General features: G+C 44.8%; 1 protein-coding gene across 1 annotated transcript in view; it reads left to right on the plus strand.

Annotated features, from left to right (window-relative positions):
- The window catches only part of ERBB4 (erb-b2 receptor tyrosine kinase 4), a 1,004,693-nt gene that overhangs the window by 669,869 nt on the left and 317,921 nt on the right, over nucleotides 1–16,903 (plus strand). The gene's annotated exons all lie outside the window — the stretch shown is intronic.

A 16,903-nucleotide genomic window follows, 5' to 3' on the forward strand; every position in this document is an offset into this window, starting at 1 on the left:
CATCCCGCATCAACAGGACCCCAGCGCCCCTAGTGGTAACCCCATTTCTAACAACTTGATCCACATATCAAATTTCTCCTTTTGTTACAGAAATTATGGGTAATTTACAATAGGAATTATGGGTAATTTGAAAGTGAAACAAAGTGACAAAATGAAAGTTTTTACACATTGCATAGACAGACTGGAGCCAAGTTCATATCCCGCCAGTTAATATTCACTGCTGGGTTATTACTAGAAGCTGGATAGGCCCAGCAGTTACAAAGATCACTGAATGGGTTTGTAATATTAGTCAAACTACTAACGACCACTTGACCGTGAATATGTATGTTTATGTGTGGTGCTTCTCATGTTCCGCCCCTGAAGACATCATAGCTCCACTCCTGGTGACGTCATCACAGGTCCAACAACATATATAAAACACAGAGTCTGACCGACAGAAGAACACCACAGTTAGAGCTCTTGGAGGGGGGGGGGGGGGGGACGACAAAAATAACACAATGAGAATACAACTAAGTCGTTATTATCTCAGACACAACTCAGCGGTCCTGACAGAAGACACTGACCTACCACCACCACAGAGATCTGGTGGGCTGAAGGAACTGCCCTTATATTTTGCGCACACAAGGACGCATGCAAATACATCCCTCTGAAGAAGCCCTTAAGCAGATGAGGTGTCTGGTAAGGGTAAGATCACACACAGTAGAATTGCTGCCGAATTTTGGCTGCGAAATCCGAGCCCAAATCAGTGCAACTGACTACCTTTGACCAAAAGGTATACCAAAATGGTGCCCCATGCCATTCTCATATGTCACTCAGCGCTCTTCAGCTATTGGGTTGGAGCTGTAGATATTTTCTGCCTGCCTATGACATGCGCCAGACCAATGCTTCTCAATGCCAGTCAAAGGGCGTATCCAAGAACAGTAGAATTGCTGCGGAATGTGAGCTGAAATTGCGCAGCAATGTACTGTACAATGTAATGGAATGAGGTTTTAGCGGACATCATTCACTTACACCAAAAAGAATCTGCAATGCGGGAAAAAAATTGCTCATGTAAGACCCCATTAGGGATGCACAAATCTTGCACGATTTTCTTGGCCATGTGAAAGCCTTAGACGAGGGCTAGGCATTGACTTTGGCCATGAAACAGGTCACACGGCCGAAAAATGCAGTGTTCTCTTATTCACAGAATTGCACAGCGCATTGCGCATATTCCTGCATTTTGCATGCATATTTGCACACCTCCCGCTTCTCTGACTACCTGATGAATGCTGAGCTTTAGTACGACGCATTGATAGTTTAAGGCCAGATTAACATTGATCATATTTGCATGCAGAAAATAGAACCCATTTATTGCAAAGGCTCTGTTCACATGCGCACATCAGCGTGCACAATTCCATCACGCTAAATCTTCCATTTTCTCGGCATTTGCACAGCCATGGGCCAGGGGAGAGACCTTAGCGCAGCTAATTTTCAGCTGCCATTTTATCGCGGCAAAGTAGCCGCGATAAAACACCCATGTGAAACACTCAATGAATGGCTGAGCGCTCAGCCAATCAGACACAGCCCTTTCAAGAGGTGGTGATTTTTAAATCCCAAGCAGGAGAAGAAGCTTCAGAAGGGCGCCGAGGAGCCAGCGAGAAGACGCGCTGGAGCTGCACAGCGGTGGAGAAGTGATGTATATATTTTTTTACAGCAGTTACGGATGATTTTCAGGGAAAGGCTTATATTTCAAGCCCTTGTCTAAAAATCACTGCGATGGTTGCCTGCATTCCACTGCTTTCAATGGGGCTGGCAGCAGTAGCAACGGCCCCACTAAAAGCAAAGGGCACAGAGCTTCGGTCATGTGTAGTTTTAACATGCGTTGAGCACATTTTGTTTTGCGCACATAGGAGCGCAAAGAAAATATGCTCGTCTGGCTGAGCCCTCAATGGGGAAAATTAAGGGAGAGTGGTCTGTGATCAGCCTGAAGTGCCGACCTAGAAGGTAGTATTTTAGGGATTCAAGGGCCCATTTGATGGCTAGGCACTCCCGTTCAACAATGCTGTAATTTTTCTCGGGTGGCGTGAGCTTCCTGCTTAGATAAATCACGGGATGTTCCTCTCCCTCTACTTCTTGGGACAGAACTGCTCCCAGTCCCACGTCGGACGCGTCTGTCTGAACAATAAATTCTCTTTTAAAATTAGGTGTGACCAACACTGGACGTCTACAGAGGGCCCGTTTTAACTCTTGGAACGCCTTTTCTGAGTCAGGGTTCCACTTGACCATGACTGACTTACTGTTCTTGGTCAAGTCTGTTAGGGGCGCTGCTATGCTAGCAAAGTTTTGCACGAACCGCCTATAGTACCCTACAATGCCTAAAAAGGCTCTCACCTGCTTTTTAGTTGTGGGTTGTGGCCAGTTCTGAACGGCTTCAACTTTATTGACCTGGGGTTTTATAATACCCCTACCTATTATATACCCCAGGTATCGGGCTTCTTCAAGACCCAGGGCGCACTTCTTTGGGTTTGCTGTGAGCCCTGCTTTTCTAAGGGAGTTCAGTACTGCCTGTACCTTGGGTAGATGGCTGTCCCAGTCTTCGCTAAAGATGATGATATCATCTAAATATGCTGACGCATATTGACGATGGGGTTAGAGTATGATATCCATCAATCTTTGGAAGGTTGCTGGGGCTCCATGCAAACCGAAGGGTAGGCAGATGTACTGAAACAACCCTTCTGGTGTGGCAAACGCAGTCTTTTCTTTCGCGCTCTCTGTAAGGGGAACCTGCCAGTAGCCTTTAGTAAGGTCGAGAGTGGAAAAGTACCTGGCATGACCCAGTCTCTCAATTAACTCGTCCACTCTCGGCATTGGGTATGCGTCAAATTTTGACACGTCATTTAGCTTCCGGAAGTCGTTACAGAAGCGCAGAGAGCCATCAGGTTTTGGTATCAGCACGATAGGGCTGGACCATTCGCTTTTCGACTCCTCAATTACTCCGAGGTCTAGCATTTTCTTGACCTCCTCTGAGATGGCTCGTCTGCGGGCTTCTGGAACCCTGTACGGTTTCAACTGAACCTTTACCCCTGGTTCAGTTATAATGTCGTGTTTTATGACACCAGTACGCCATGGTATATCAGAGAACACATCTGAGTTACGTTGTATAAATTCCCTCGACTCTTGTTGTTGGGATTTGGACAGGGACCCTGATACACACACCTCTGGGACCTCACCATGGGGGGTGCTCACTGCAGTCAGGGCTTCTTTGTCCTTCCATGGCTTAATTAGGTTTACATGGTACAACTGTTCTGGTTTCCGCCTACCTGGCTGGTATACCTTATAATTTACTTCTCCGACTTTCTCAATTATTTCATAGGGCCCTTGCCATTTTGCTAGGAATTTACTTTCTAGGGTGGGCACCAACACTAGTACCCAATCCCCAGGGTTGAAGGTTCTCACCTTGGTGGACCGGTTATATACCCGGCTTTGGGCTTCCTGAGCCTGCTGTAAATGTTCTCTGACAATGGGCATGACCGCCGCAATTCGATCTTGCATGAGGGAGATGTGTTCAATAACACTCCTGTAGGGGGTGGACTCGTGCTCCCAGGTCTCCTTAGCTACATCAAGGAGCCCTCGGGGATGTCTACCATAAACTAATTCAAAGGGAGAGAAACCAGTGGAGGATTGTGGGACTTCACGGATTGAGAACATTAAATATGGCAGCAGACAGTCCCAGTCCTTCCCATCCTTATTGACTACCTTTTTTAGCATGCTTTTTAGGGTCTTATTAAATCTCTCAACCAGGCCATCCATCTGTGGGTGGTACACAGACGTCCGTAAGTGCTTAATATTCAGCAGCTTACACAATTCCTTCATGACCTTTGACATAAAGGGGGTTCCTTGGTCCGTCAGGATCTCTTTTGGTATGCCCGTGCGGGAGAACATGTGAAGTAGTTCCTTTGCAATACCCTTGGATGACGTATTGCGTAAAGGAACGGCTTCGGGGTAACGGGTGGCATAGTCTACAACCACTAATATATGTTGGTGACCACGGGCAGAATTTACCAAGGGCCCAACTAGGTCCATAGCGATCCGCTCAAACGGCACCTCTATGATGGGCAAGGGCACTAAGGGGCTCCGGTAATGGGGCATAGGAGCTGTTATTTGACACTCCGGGCACGACTCACAGTAACGTTTTACATCACCATGTACCCCCGGCCAGAAAAAACGCTGAAGGATGCGTTCCCTTGTCTTTTCGCTCCCGAGATGACCTCCCAGCACATGCTTGTGCGCCAGGTCTAAGACCGTCCTGCGATAAGACTGAGGTACCACCAGCTGTTCCACAACCTCCCCACAGACCTTGTCAACCTGATACAACAATTCTTGGTTGACTGCCAGGTGTGGAAACACAGTATCAGCCCCCGGGAATTGAGGCTCCCCATTTAGTACTTTAACATTTTCCCTGGCCTTTACTAAGGTGGGGTCTCGGAGCTGCTCAGTTCCGAAATTGGCACGTGAGACCTCTAAGTCAGGCATAGCAACCACTTCGTCCTGTACCTCTGTCTCACCCGCTAGTACTGTTAAGGGAAAGTTATCCCCATTCTCTTGGGTCACCCCTACTGCTGGAACCGTACCCTCAGGGTCAAACGGTTCTGGACACACATCATACACATTTGCATTATCATGAACCTTATTTGCAGACGACCCTCGGTGTCGCACACGAGTCCCAAAATAGGGGAAAGTCTCTCCCGAGGATCACGGGTTGGCCCACATCCTGGGGACCCCCTTGTCCCACCCAGCGCTGGATTGCGGGGGGCAACAAGCGGATGAACTTGTCCAGAACCACTCTTTGTACGATCTCCGCTGGGGACGACTCCTCTGGCTGCAGCCACTTTCTCACCAGGTGGAACAGGTCGTACATCTGGGAGCGAGCTGGTAGGTCGTCCGTGAAAGTCCAGGCGTGTACGCGTCGGGCCCGCACATGGGTGTCCACGCCCAAGCGTGCCAGGATCTCACCTTTGAGCTTATTATAGTCCTTGGCATCCTGCTCACCGAGGTCAAAGTAGGCCTTTTGGGGTTCTCCCGTCAGGAAAGGCGCTACTACCTCAGCCCACTGAGGCGCCGGTAACTTCTCCCTCTCGGCCACTCTCTCAAAGACCGCGAGATAGGCCTCGATGTCATCGGTGGCCGTCATCTTTTGTAAGGCCGCCTGTACCGCGGTACGGGTGGTGGGGAGCGAACCAGACGACCTCTGCACACCTTGCACCAGGAGAGCATTAGTCTCGGCCTGAGCTCTCATGGCCTCTTCATGGATCTTTTGCTGGGTCGCCGTCACTTGTTGCTGCTGGGCCAACGCTTGCTGTTGCTGCACGTTCATTTGTACCAGCTGCTTTATCAGTTCCTCCATCTTGGCAGTATCTGATGGCTGTGCCGTTGCAGCTTTCACCCAGGACATGGGGGTTACAGCACTCTCCAGTCAATCTCTCTTGGGCGGTTGCCCTTAGCAACGGTTCACCAGCTGCTGCAGCAAAATGTCCATTAATTGGTGTATGTCTCTTTAAGACCGCTGCCCGCATCCAAACACAATATGTGAGGGATTAGCATTTAGGATCGGTAGCAACCTGGGCATAAGCAGTCAGAGACAGTGACACATAGGATAAAGTCTTTAGTCCAGACTTTGCCTGGGTTTATTTCCAAGCAAACAAAAGCAAAATACAGGCCTTAACATCAGGCAAACATAACGTAAATCCTGCTCGTCCGAGCACTTACTAAACATGTAGCGTCCCTGTCTACGTACTGGTAAACAAATGGCTCCTGCACACAGCCAGCCAGGACTCTCAGACCTGCAAAGGTCTCAGCTCTCCTCCTGGCCCTGTAGGCCCAGGCTTTATAAGGCCTGGTACCAGCCCCACCTGGTACGTGGGAGTGACCATCCCACCCTTCACTTTGGTCACTCCAGGAAAAGCCGGCCCGGATTATGTGGCTTGGAGCCACTTACTTGCTACAACGTGTCAGTAACTTAGTGTTACTGACACCATACTGCCGGCTTCCTCCACCGAGCCCAGGCTGCTCGGTGGCACGTATCTGCCCAAGCGCTCCCCAAAGCAGCATAGGAGAGCATCCTAGGCGAAATATACCTGCCCTCCAGCACCTTGCCGGTCACCGTCTCACAATAGGAAAGAGGGAATAAACTGGAATAGAACTTCCCATCTAACCAGGAGCAAAGACTCAAACGGGGGCAACATGTCTATATTTTTGCCATTTTTAAAGAAAGTGAAAAATGGCCTTTTCTTCCCTTTAAATCATGTTTACATTGTCCGGCTAAAGGGAAGGTACTATGTTGCTTCATAAAACCTCAGTAGTGAGGCAGGAGCTATTACACACAGCTAATAGCACAAAGTGATGTGTGAGATTAAACCCCATGAATAACTTAACTATCAGGAGAAAGCTTATTCTGAAGCCGTACAAACTCCAACCGCTTGCAAAATTGCAAAGTAACAGCAATAATGCATCCACGTTTGTCACAGCTGGGGAAGCCATTAAATCAGGGCTGAATTGTCGGTCAGTCTGGACCCAGTTCTACTTAATTATGTCCTTTAAAGGTAATGTACTTTTGTGCGTGAGTGTGTGAGAGTTAGCGCCAGTGAATTTCGCTGAGTAGTTCCGTGCCTTTGCAGAGGCGTGAGGTGCACCGAAATTGTCTGCATCTTAGGCAAATTAAATTTGGTGTTCTCGTGAATGGCAGCAGTGGTCAAACGCGAGAGGCAGGGGAGGAATCATAACAAAGGGAGAGGAATTGAAATCAGGATTTGTTCAGCCGCCTGAGCTTGTATTGAAGGCAGCAGAGCTGAGTCAGTGGAATGAGCTATTACCGCCAGTTGGAACATTGAAGAGATGAGGCGGTAGAGTGTCTGGATTCAGAAGAGAGGAGCTAAATTATTGGGGTCAGCACATAACGATTTACAAATTACCTTTATATTTCTGCTTCTTGCGCACACAGTATATTATTTTAATCTCTTCTTTTTTTAACGCAAATCCAAAAGTTTTAACCGAAAGAGATACCGGAAATACAATCTATTGGATATAAGAGACACAACTGCCTGATTAAAAGGGTTGTTCTTCTTTGTTACAGGAAACAGACAGCTCCGCACATTGTGCAGTGGCCCAAGTTGGTATTGCAGGCTATTGAAGTGAATGGGACTACCGTTTCACCCAGGCCATGTACAATGTGTAATGTATGGAGCCATCTGCTTTTTGGAGAAAAATGGCTAGAAGTGATACAATACCTTTAAATAAAAAAAGTTAACGGGGATAACCAGTCTTTAAAAATTGAAGGCTTAGCTATCTATATCTGATCAGTGGGTGTCTGCCACTCTGGATCCCCACCAATCAGCAGATTGAAGGGGCCACAACACTCCTGCGAGCATCTTAGCCCCTTCAGTGTTTACATCTGAGCACGACTGTGCTCATACTTAGAACCTCATATTATTTATATCGGCCATTCTGGGTACTACATGATTGTAGATAGCGTTAGGGCTTGAATCCTGCGATGCGAGAGTGAGTAAAAACGTATGATTATGAAACCAATGATTTTCAGTGGTTTCATTCCCATTAGCGATGTCTTCAATCAAGGCTCGCAGCACTAGGAAAAATCTGCGCTATTGCCCATTGTTTTCGTCGGCCCCATTGAAAGCAAAGGGAGTACATTGCGCTCTCCTGACACAGCTGTGGCATAGGATTCCTTCATCCTCGCGGGTACCATGGAGTTGAAGGAATCCCCTGCCCCAGCTGTCACAGCTGTCGCAAATGTGGCAGAGGTCAGCGATGCTATCCCATTGCTTTCAATTGGGCCAGCACTGCAACCTGTTAAAAGCAATGGGATGAAGGCAACCCCTGCAGTGATGATTTTTGGGGGGGCTTGAATTATAAGCCCTGCTCTGCAAATCATCCCTAGCTGTCAAAAAAATAATTCACCTAGAAGAGCAGTCCGGCTCTTCTCTCCGTCCCCATCAGTATTCATCTGTCTTCTAGTTGCCAGGCAATGAAAAATCCCTGCCTCCAGAAACCACTGCCTCTGATTGACTGTGATTGGTCACAGCGCTTAGCCAATCAGAGGCAGCCCTGAGTCATTCATTGGATTTAATGAATGGCTGAGCACTGCCTCTGATTGGTCACAGCACTATGCCAATCAGAGGCAGCGCTTTCTGGAGGTGGGGATTCTTCTATCCCAAGCCACCAGAAGACAGATGAAGACTGACAGAGGGGCTGTACTGCTCTTTTAGGTGAGGTATTTTTTTTTACAGCTAGGGATTATTTTCAGAGTAGGGCTTATATTTCAAGCCCCCCTTCCCCCACCGCCCCGAAACTCATCGCTGCAGAGGGTGCTTTCATTCCATTGCTTTCAATGTGGCGGTAGCAGCGCTGGCCCCATTGAAAGCAATGGGATAGCATCGCGGTCCCCGCGGGGATGAAGGGATCCCCTGTCACAGCTGTGTCAGGGGAGCGCAATGTACTGCCTATGTTTTCAATGTGGCCGACGTTGCTGCCCCCTGCCCATTAAAAACAATGGGCGATAGCGCAGATTTTTCTTAGCACTGCGAGCCTTAAGGGAAGACATCGCTAATGGGAATGAAACCATTGAAAATCATTGGTTTCACTCACTCTCGCATCGCAGGAAAGTCTATTGCCAGTGGGTACGAGCCCTTACTGTGTAAGTTCTGCAATTGTACAAACTGCTATTCACCTACTAGATACCTGATCAGTGCTAGTTGACATGGGCATAGCTATAAGGCGTACAGAAGTAACAGTCACTATTGGGCCATGGAGTCTTAGGAGAAGCAAAGGCCCTCTATCACATACGGAGTCGCCGGTGTTATAAATGGCACTTGGTAAGTAAGGGGTCCCAAAAGTTTCTAGTTACGCCTCTAATAGTTGAATATCAGAGGTTACATGACATATTTGGCTCATCACTTGACTAATATCCATTGCTATGAAGGGAACAGTCGATGGGCTATATCAATCTGCTGTACAGATAGGGGCCATTGTGCTGGTATGAGAAAGGTACATGAGCAGAATTTTAAATATATGTATATAAGGGTGCATTTACAGTGAGTTTCATGCGAGTACGATATTGGTCCAAGAAACTCGGACAGATACTGCACTCCCAAAGATGCGATTTTTATGCAAGTGCTACAGGAACAAAAAAAAAATCACACTCAAAAAAATTTGCATATACATGTTAGCGCAATGCGATTTTAAAAAAAAATATCTCACAGGGAAGAATGGGCAACATCACTTAAAATTAGGACACGTTGCTATTTCTCTCTTGCGTCGCTTCTTCTCGCAGCACTACAAGAGAAAAATTGTGCATGTAAATACCCCCATTAAAAACAAGGGGTTCTTTTCCCATGCAAATTCTGTGCATTTCGCAATGCACATAAATCATGAGGGAAAACCCCTTAGTGGCCCCACTATTTTTAGTGTCCCCTTAGTGGACCTTTGGCTGGGCAGCAACCCAATACAATTAAGCATTTAACTTACTGCATCTGTAGCCCTGTCTGGTGGCCACTGTTGCTGTAATCAAACTATGACCCCTGATCTTTCCGTACAGCGTCAGGATGGCATCTCCATTCCAGAACGCAGGTGCCGGAGGAGAGGTTAGGGGTCACGCCATTCGATCAGAGCTACAGATGGAGTGAGTTAAATGCTTGATGGTTGCTGCCCGACTGACTTGCAGCTGACAATTATGTTTTATCAACCATTAATATGGCCATTAAAAAATACATACCGGCCTTAATCATCCTGCTGGGCTAGTGACTTACTAGTTGGGTGTCAACCCTAGTGCAGCCCCACTGAGATGCTGTTGACTGCCGCCTGAGGCAAGAGGCTCAGGTTGCCTCAGGATAGGGTGCCCCTGTGATATAATTATTGTCAGTGGCTAAAACTTTTCCACAGGTGTTCTCTCTATTGGATATCCTCAAATCATGACCTCTTTGGGGACTGGAGGACTGGAGTTGAGGAGCACTGGTCTGGCAAAAACGTTTACACCTCCAACCAATAGCTGTAGAGCGCTGAGTGATGTATTAGAAGGGTGTAGGCCATCATTTTGGTTTTCCATTCTTCAATGGTAGTCAACGGCAGAAATATGCATCTATGTAAGCATGTAGTTGCACTTGTCCTGGGCAAACATCTACTGACGTGTCCAACTGAACATAACGGCTGAATGCAGTGTGAACCTTAGGTTTTTGGACAAGAATTTATTTTGCATCATTCATTACTATTAATACCATTAATATTCACTTGAGGAAAGAGCAATAACAACAATTACAACTCCATTGAACTTCTTGGCCGCCTTTGCATCTATGAATGTGAACTAGTGACATGATAGGTAGTCAATGCATGAAACTTTACTTGTGCTTTTTTTTTGTCTGACTTCATTCAAATAGAAAACTATTCTCTGAACCGGGAAAGAAACCATATCTTGCCTGATTTTCCACATCACTGTTGCGTGGCTGACTTGATAAAACAGCATTGTGTGATGCCTCATGAGGTAATATAGCCAGAAAAGCTGGAGTGAGTTCCACAGTTTGATAATTAACCTTCTAACAGCGCTGGAGATCAGGAGATAAGTGCAGAGGAGGGAAAGATAGAGAATAATTTCTTTATTTTCTCTCAGCACAAAAGAGGAAGCAATGAATCTATAGAATTATAATAGGGAATGTAATACAAGGACGGCCGGAGCATCGCCTGCAGGCCCAGATATAGCAGTTTTCACATAAAATGCTATCTCTCAGCCCGTATTACGAAGCTGCCATTCTATCACCAAAATGATATTTTTATATTACTGTTCTGTATCTGCTTTAAAACTCAGCCTATTATTCTTGCAAAACTGAATCTTTTTTTTATTCCTTAAGGAAAAAAGTGAATATTATCTATATTACCTATTTTTATTCTGAATGGCCACTTTATAAAGACACCCATCTAGTAGTGAGCCGGAGCTCCTTTGGCCTTCAGAACGTCAGAATCGTATCAGTTGGTCATGGCATAGATTCCGCTAGTGTTAAAGCTCTATTGTAGGAATATTGGCCCATCCAGGCTGGAGAGCTTCTTGCAGTTGCAAGAGGTTGGATGGAGGTACTGAAATGCTGTGCACAGCTGACAGGAAGGGTTCATCGATTCATGCTTCTTGCACCAAATTCTGAGCCTCCCATCAGCGCGATGCAACAGGAATCTGGAGTCATTGGACCAGGGGATGTTTTTCCACTGCTCAGTGATCCAATTTTTGCACGGTTTGGCCCACTGAAGTCTTGTCTTTCTGTTTCTCTTAGACCAGTGTTCCCCAACTCCAGTCCTCAGGGACTGCCAACAGGTCATGTTTTCAGGATTTCCTCAGTGTTGCACAGATGATGTAATTTTTGCCGGTGCCTCAGACATTGCCACAGGTGTTCTTACAATAGGATATCCTGAAAACATGACCTGTTGGTGGTCCCTGAGGACTGGAGTTGGGGACCCCTGTCTTAGACCACTGATACACTTGCTGTGTCCCAAAGTTTCAACCCAGAGCCTCGGGCACAACTTATATCGGACACCACATGGACGCCTATCCATGAGCTGCCTGATTCACAGACTGCCCGCACATTTACATGCATTTGCATTTCCTAATCCTCCTTCATGATACAGACGAGGATAGGAAATGCAATGAGTTTTTTAACAAAGTCCATTTCTACATGAAAACCTCGGTGATTGGTGTTGCCTCATTCAGTATTGTGGGTCAATATGCTGTCCATGTGTCATCTGTTTTTTTCACATGGATGACAAAAAGAAGCTAGTGTGTCAGGGCTTTAGACAGCAATGACACTTGAACTGGTCATCTGTACTAAGGAACGAAGAATTGTGCACTCCGAAACACTATTATTGTATTCAGCTACAATTTGCTTGACTGTGCACCACCTCTTCATCAGAGCTAGTCTTGGCGTCCTCTTCTGACCCCTTTAATCGATGAGTTGTTTCTGTCCACAGGATCCCATTTTGCTGCATATATTTCCTCAATCACACTATTCTCAGTTACTCTTGACACTGTTGTACGAGCAAACTCCAAAACATTGGACTTTTTTTAAATACTAACCCCAGCTAGACTAGCACTGATAACCAGGCCTTGTTGGAAGAAGCTCAGATCACTGCATATTCCCATTTTAGGGGAAGAAAATCCTCCCATACTCCAATTAGAATAATTTCTGGATCAAAAATCCTTCTAAAGTAATCGGTGACATGTAATATTGTACCACCTAATAAAGGCTTCCAGGTCCCTCTTGAACTCTATAGTAAAGAACTCTCTTCCAGGTGAGGGTGTTTCGATTTTATTTTTCTGGTACACTGCGTACCATACATCACCCCTGAAGAAGCTGCTGTCCACACATAGAAAGTGATTTACAGCTTCTCTTTTTGACTTTTATATGTAAGGACTTGCTTTATCTGTATTCGTTTTCTAATATTCTTTCATCTTCATTTTGTATTACTTTTGAATGACATTTTGAAGTCTTCGAAACCAATTACCATTGTTCCATACAGTTAGAACCCCAACATACAGTTGCCCTGGAATCAATTAATGTTGTATGCCGAGGGTCCCCTCTGTATGATTTTCATTCTTTTAAAACATTTACCTATCACTGAAGGCTTTTCCAGGAATTTCATATTGATGTCCACAGCATGAGACTGATTCTATTGGCACCACAACCAACTGACTGGAGGGGTTGGGGTGATTCAGTGAGTGCTGTATCCCCTTAATTGTTTCCCAGGCATAGTGCTGTACATTTTGAAGTGTCTGTGCCTCATACCACTTTGCAGTTTAGTCCCATTCAAGTAAATGGAAATGTGCTGCAATACCAGGCAAACCGCTACCAAATTTATAGCACTGTGCCTGATAAGAAGGGGGCATAGGGTTGATGGACAGGTTCTCCCCATACTAGGGAGAAACCATTCCATCAGGCCGAGCCAGCAGACATCATTTCACACGCTCAACTCTTTTAAAAACTTTTTTAAAAAACAGACCAACATTTATAAAGTAGTTTGAGCCAGGTATGACATAAACTGTAACAAAAGTTGTTTAAACAAGAGTTTAAACCGATGTAATGAATTGGTGTGGCCTGATATGAGTAGGCATGGTAAATAATTTGTAGACAGCTCTATTAATACTAAAGCTATGAAAATTGTGAAAATTATGGTGAAAATCCATGCCAGCTAACAGCAGGCGTAGATTTCATTTTCTGACTTTAGAACACTCCATAATGAGCCAGAACTATTAAGAGGTGTGTGCCTTTTAATGAACTTCAAATAACTTCAACTAATTGAGATTGCTGCATAAAACACCAGTCTTAATGAATGTGGGACATGGTTCTTTGTAATGTGAAGCCTGTCTATATGCCCCTGGTTAGAGTATCATGATCATACTGACAGGTTCCCTTTAGTGGTAACTTACTACTGAGCCACTCAGCTTTCAGCTTGTCAGAGTGACCTTCCGCACCAGATATACTCTCTCTGGAAAACTTGGCAATTCTTTATCCAAAATAATATGACTGCCCTTCTGTAGAGATATGATTGAACCTGGTGTTTTCCTAGGCAGTCATTCCTAATCCCCTTTGTTATAAATCAATTTAGACTCATTAAGTTTGTGCACCGAGCTCCAGTAGCTTCCTAATAATAATTATCGTTATTACTGATTAAAGTTGTATTATTTGTGCCAGATGGAGTCTCCCCCGCACCTCTCCACCCCATCCCCCTTTCGACTCTGTCCTGTTAGACAGAAATGATTTTGCATTATGTTGCCATAATGAGTTTATGATAGAAGTAAACAGATGGTCCAGTGACAGGGAATTGTAAACTGTAAGATCACTTCGATGTGATAGTAGAACGGTACCTGTTGGCAGCCTCGTCTAAAAGACAGGCGAAAAGTAGATTTTTTTTTTCAAGAACGCAACAGAAGTGTTTCATTGTGGTGGCGCAAAACTATATAATGATAGTATGATTCAGAATATTCACATCTGACCTTAGAGATAAGTATCTGATTGGTGTGAATCGCAACACTGGATGGAACCCCACTGATCAAGAGAATTGGGGTCCTAAAGGTTCCTGAATGTATGGAGCTTTGGTCATACAATGGCCTCACTACTGCTCCATAAAGTTCAATGGGCTTGCTGAAAATAGCCAGGCACTTGAGCTTGTCTATCTCTGGTAGTCCCATTGAAGTGAATAGAGCAGTGATACGCAAGCATATACCGCTCCATTCAGTTGATGCCCTTTGGGATTCATTATTACTGTGGGAGTCCCAACGGTCAGCTGTATACTTGATTTTGAGGAATAACCTCTTTAAAAGGGTTTAGCCGCTATACATGCATGTCTCTGTTTCCTTAAATCCAATTCCATGTACAGTACACTGCAAACGTTTTAGGCAGGTGTGTAAAAAATGCTGCAAATTCAGAATGCTTCCAAAAGTAGAAGTGTTAATAGTTTATTTTTGTCAATTAACAAAATATTAAATGAATCATGCAATACCATGAAGGAGTCATTTCATTGGTTCCAAGTTTATTCTGCAGCAGGACAATGACCGTAAACATACAGCCAATGTCATTAAGAACTATCTTTAGCGTAAGGAAGAACAGGAAGTCCTGGAAGTGATGATATAGCCCCATAGAGACCTGATCACAATATCATCCAGTCTATCTGGTATTACATGAAGAGACAGAAGCTACATCCACGCATATTTGGGATTTCAGCCACACTTAAGCAGCGCTGCTGATTAGAGCCACCTGATTGGCTCTTCGGCACCACGTGACTACACTGCATGCACGCGGATTGCCTTAAGCTGCCGTGCACTACACACTACAGTTAAGCAGCCGTGCACGAAGAGCCATGCTAACCCTAAACCTAACCCTAACCCTAAACCTAACCCTAAACCTAAACATAACCCTAACCCTAACCCTCAACCTAACCCTAACCCCCCGCGGGTCTCGTGAAGTAGCACTCGTGCACATCTCCAAAGGGGGGGGGGGGGTCTGTGCACATCTGCTTAAGTGTAGTGTGTAGTGCACGGCTGCTTAACTGTAGTGTGTAGTGCACGGCTGCTTAAGGCAATCCGCGTGCACGCTGTGTAGTCACGTGGTGCCGAAGAGCCAATCAGGTGGCTCTAATCAGCAGCGCTGCTTAAGTGCGGCTGAAATACCAAATATGCCTACATCCACAGAATATCTGTGGTTAGTTCTCCAAAATGTTACATCAAAAACTGTGTGCAAGTGTAACTGGAAGACTTGATGTTGTTTTGAAGGTGAAGGGTGGTCACACCAAATATGGATTTGATTTAAATTTCTCTGTTAATTCAGTTCGTATTTTGTTAATTGACAAAAATAAACTATTAACCCTTCTAGTTTTGACAGTATCCTTTTTTTTTAGCATTTTTAGCCTAAAACTTTTGCACAACACTGTAGGTCCATCTCTCCATAGCAAATGGATGACGAGGTACCTTTTTTTCAGATTTTTTTGGGGGTCCTTGATATATGTACTCCTACTGATCTGTCTCTTTAATAGGCTAATATTAACATATTTTACGATCACCTCTAAAGTATTTCATTTTGCACATTTTCGTAAGAAAATTAAGTATTTCTTATGACCATTCTCTTGATATTTTATGGCTTTTTGAAGACTCGGGAAGATGTACAGTATCACATGGTTAGTTTTAATCCAATAATGGCAATGGTCTAATACAGTATATATGCACTTACAAGTGATCACATGATTGGACGATACGCTCGCCTTTACCTTAATTAACATTGAATGTACAGTGTATGCTGCTCAGTACCGTGTATTCATCCAAAAGTAGCAGAGGTTCTTATGTGTTCATAATCAATTATTAAACGCTATGGGTGACCCGTGTGCCATAATTGTGTTGTAAAAAGTCATACTTGCAAAAAATGAAAAATGGGCGGCACTGTGTGGGTGGGGGTGTGGCCACCAACGGCCCAACAGATTTATTAGAATTTATGTCGGAAACTGATTTATTTTATAGCTAAAGTCTATGTCAGATTGTAGCTGGCATAGATTTCGGATTGTTGTGCATGGATTGACTGAGTATGCTGCTATCGCCTTTTAATACATTTGTTGCACTTCACTACAGTGCACTCTTTATATAGATCGTCATATATAACACCCATCTAAGTAAATCTCCCCTCCAATCGTCAAACCTCCTCTGCAAAAGCAAAGCATTAACCCTTTGCAATCCAATTTTGGATTCAAGGTTTCCTAGGGGGCTGTCTCTTTCTGCCATTATACAATGGCGCCATCTGCTTGCTAGAGCCAGTACTGCGGTATGGGACATGCTGGAGAGGCCCCCGACAATAGAGCAGCCAGTAATATACAGTAAGAATACCCTGCCGGATGTCTTCCAACATCGAGCTGTACAGCCTTCAATCAGAATGTCTTCAGACGTCAGACAGTGGATCGGAAAGGGTTAAACAATGCATACAATACAACTAAAACACATACCTTCAGATTCATTGGGACATACCTAGAATGCCTAAGTAAGACAATTTTCTTAGAATCAACTTGTAGAATCAAACTTTTGGCACACTTTGCCCTCCACTATGTGTGATCACGACCTGTGCTCCAGTTTCTTTGCTCTTGGCATGTGTTGAACCATTGGGAAATTTTAGACAGCATAACATTTTGGTCTGGCTCTTGGGGTTGCCACGTTTTGCTGTACATAATATAATATCTGGACTGTATATGTGACTGCCCTTGTGGAATCTACAATTATGTTAGGTGAAGAATCCAGTATATATAAAACCAGAGTATCATATAGGTGTTTGCTTTCAATTGTATATATATATATTTGCATGATTTGTGTGATTAATGGCATGGTGATGTATCTTTTAACTGATCA

This window comes from Eleutherodactylus coqui, chromosome 8 (genome assembly GCF_035609145.1).
Source record: "Eleutherodactylus coqui strain aEleCoq1 chromosome 8, aEleCoq1.hap1, whole genome shotgun sequence".
NCBI lineage: Eukaryota > Metazoa > Chordata > Amphibia > Anura > Eleutherodactylidae > Eleutherodactylus > Eleutherodactylus coqui.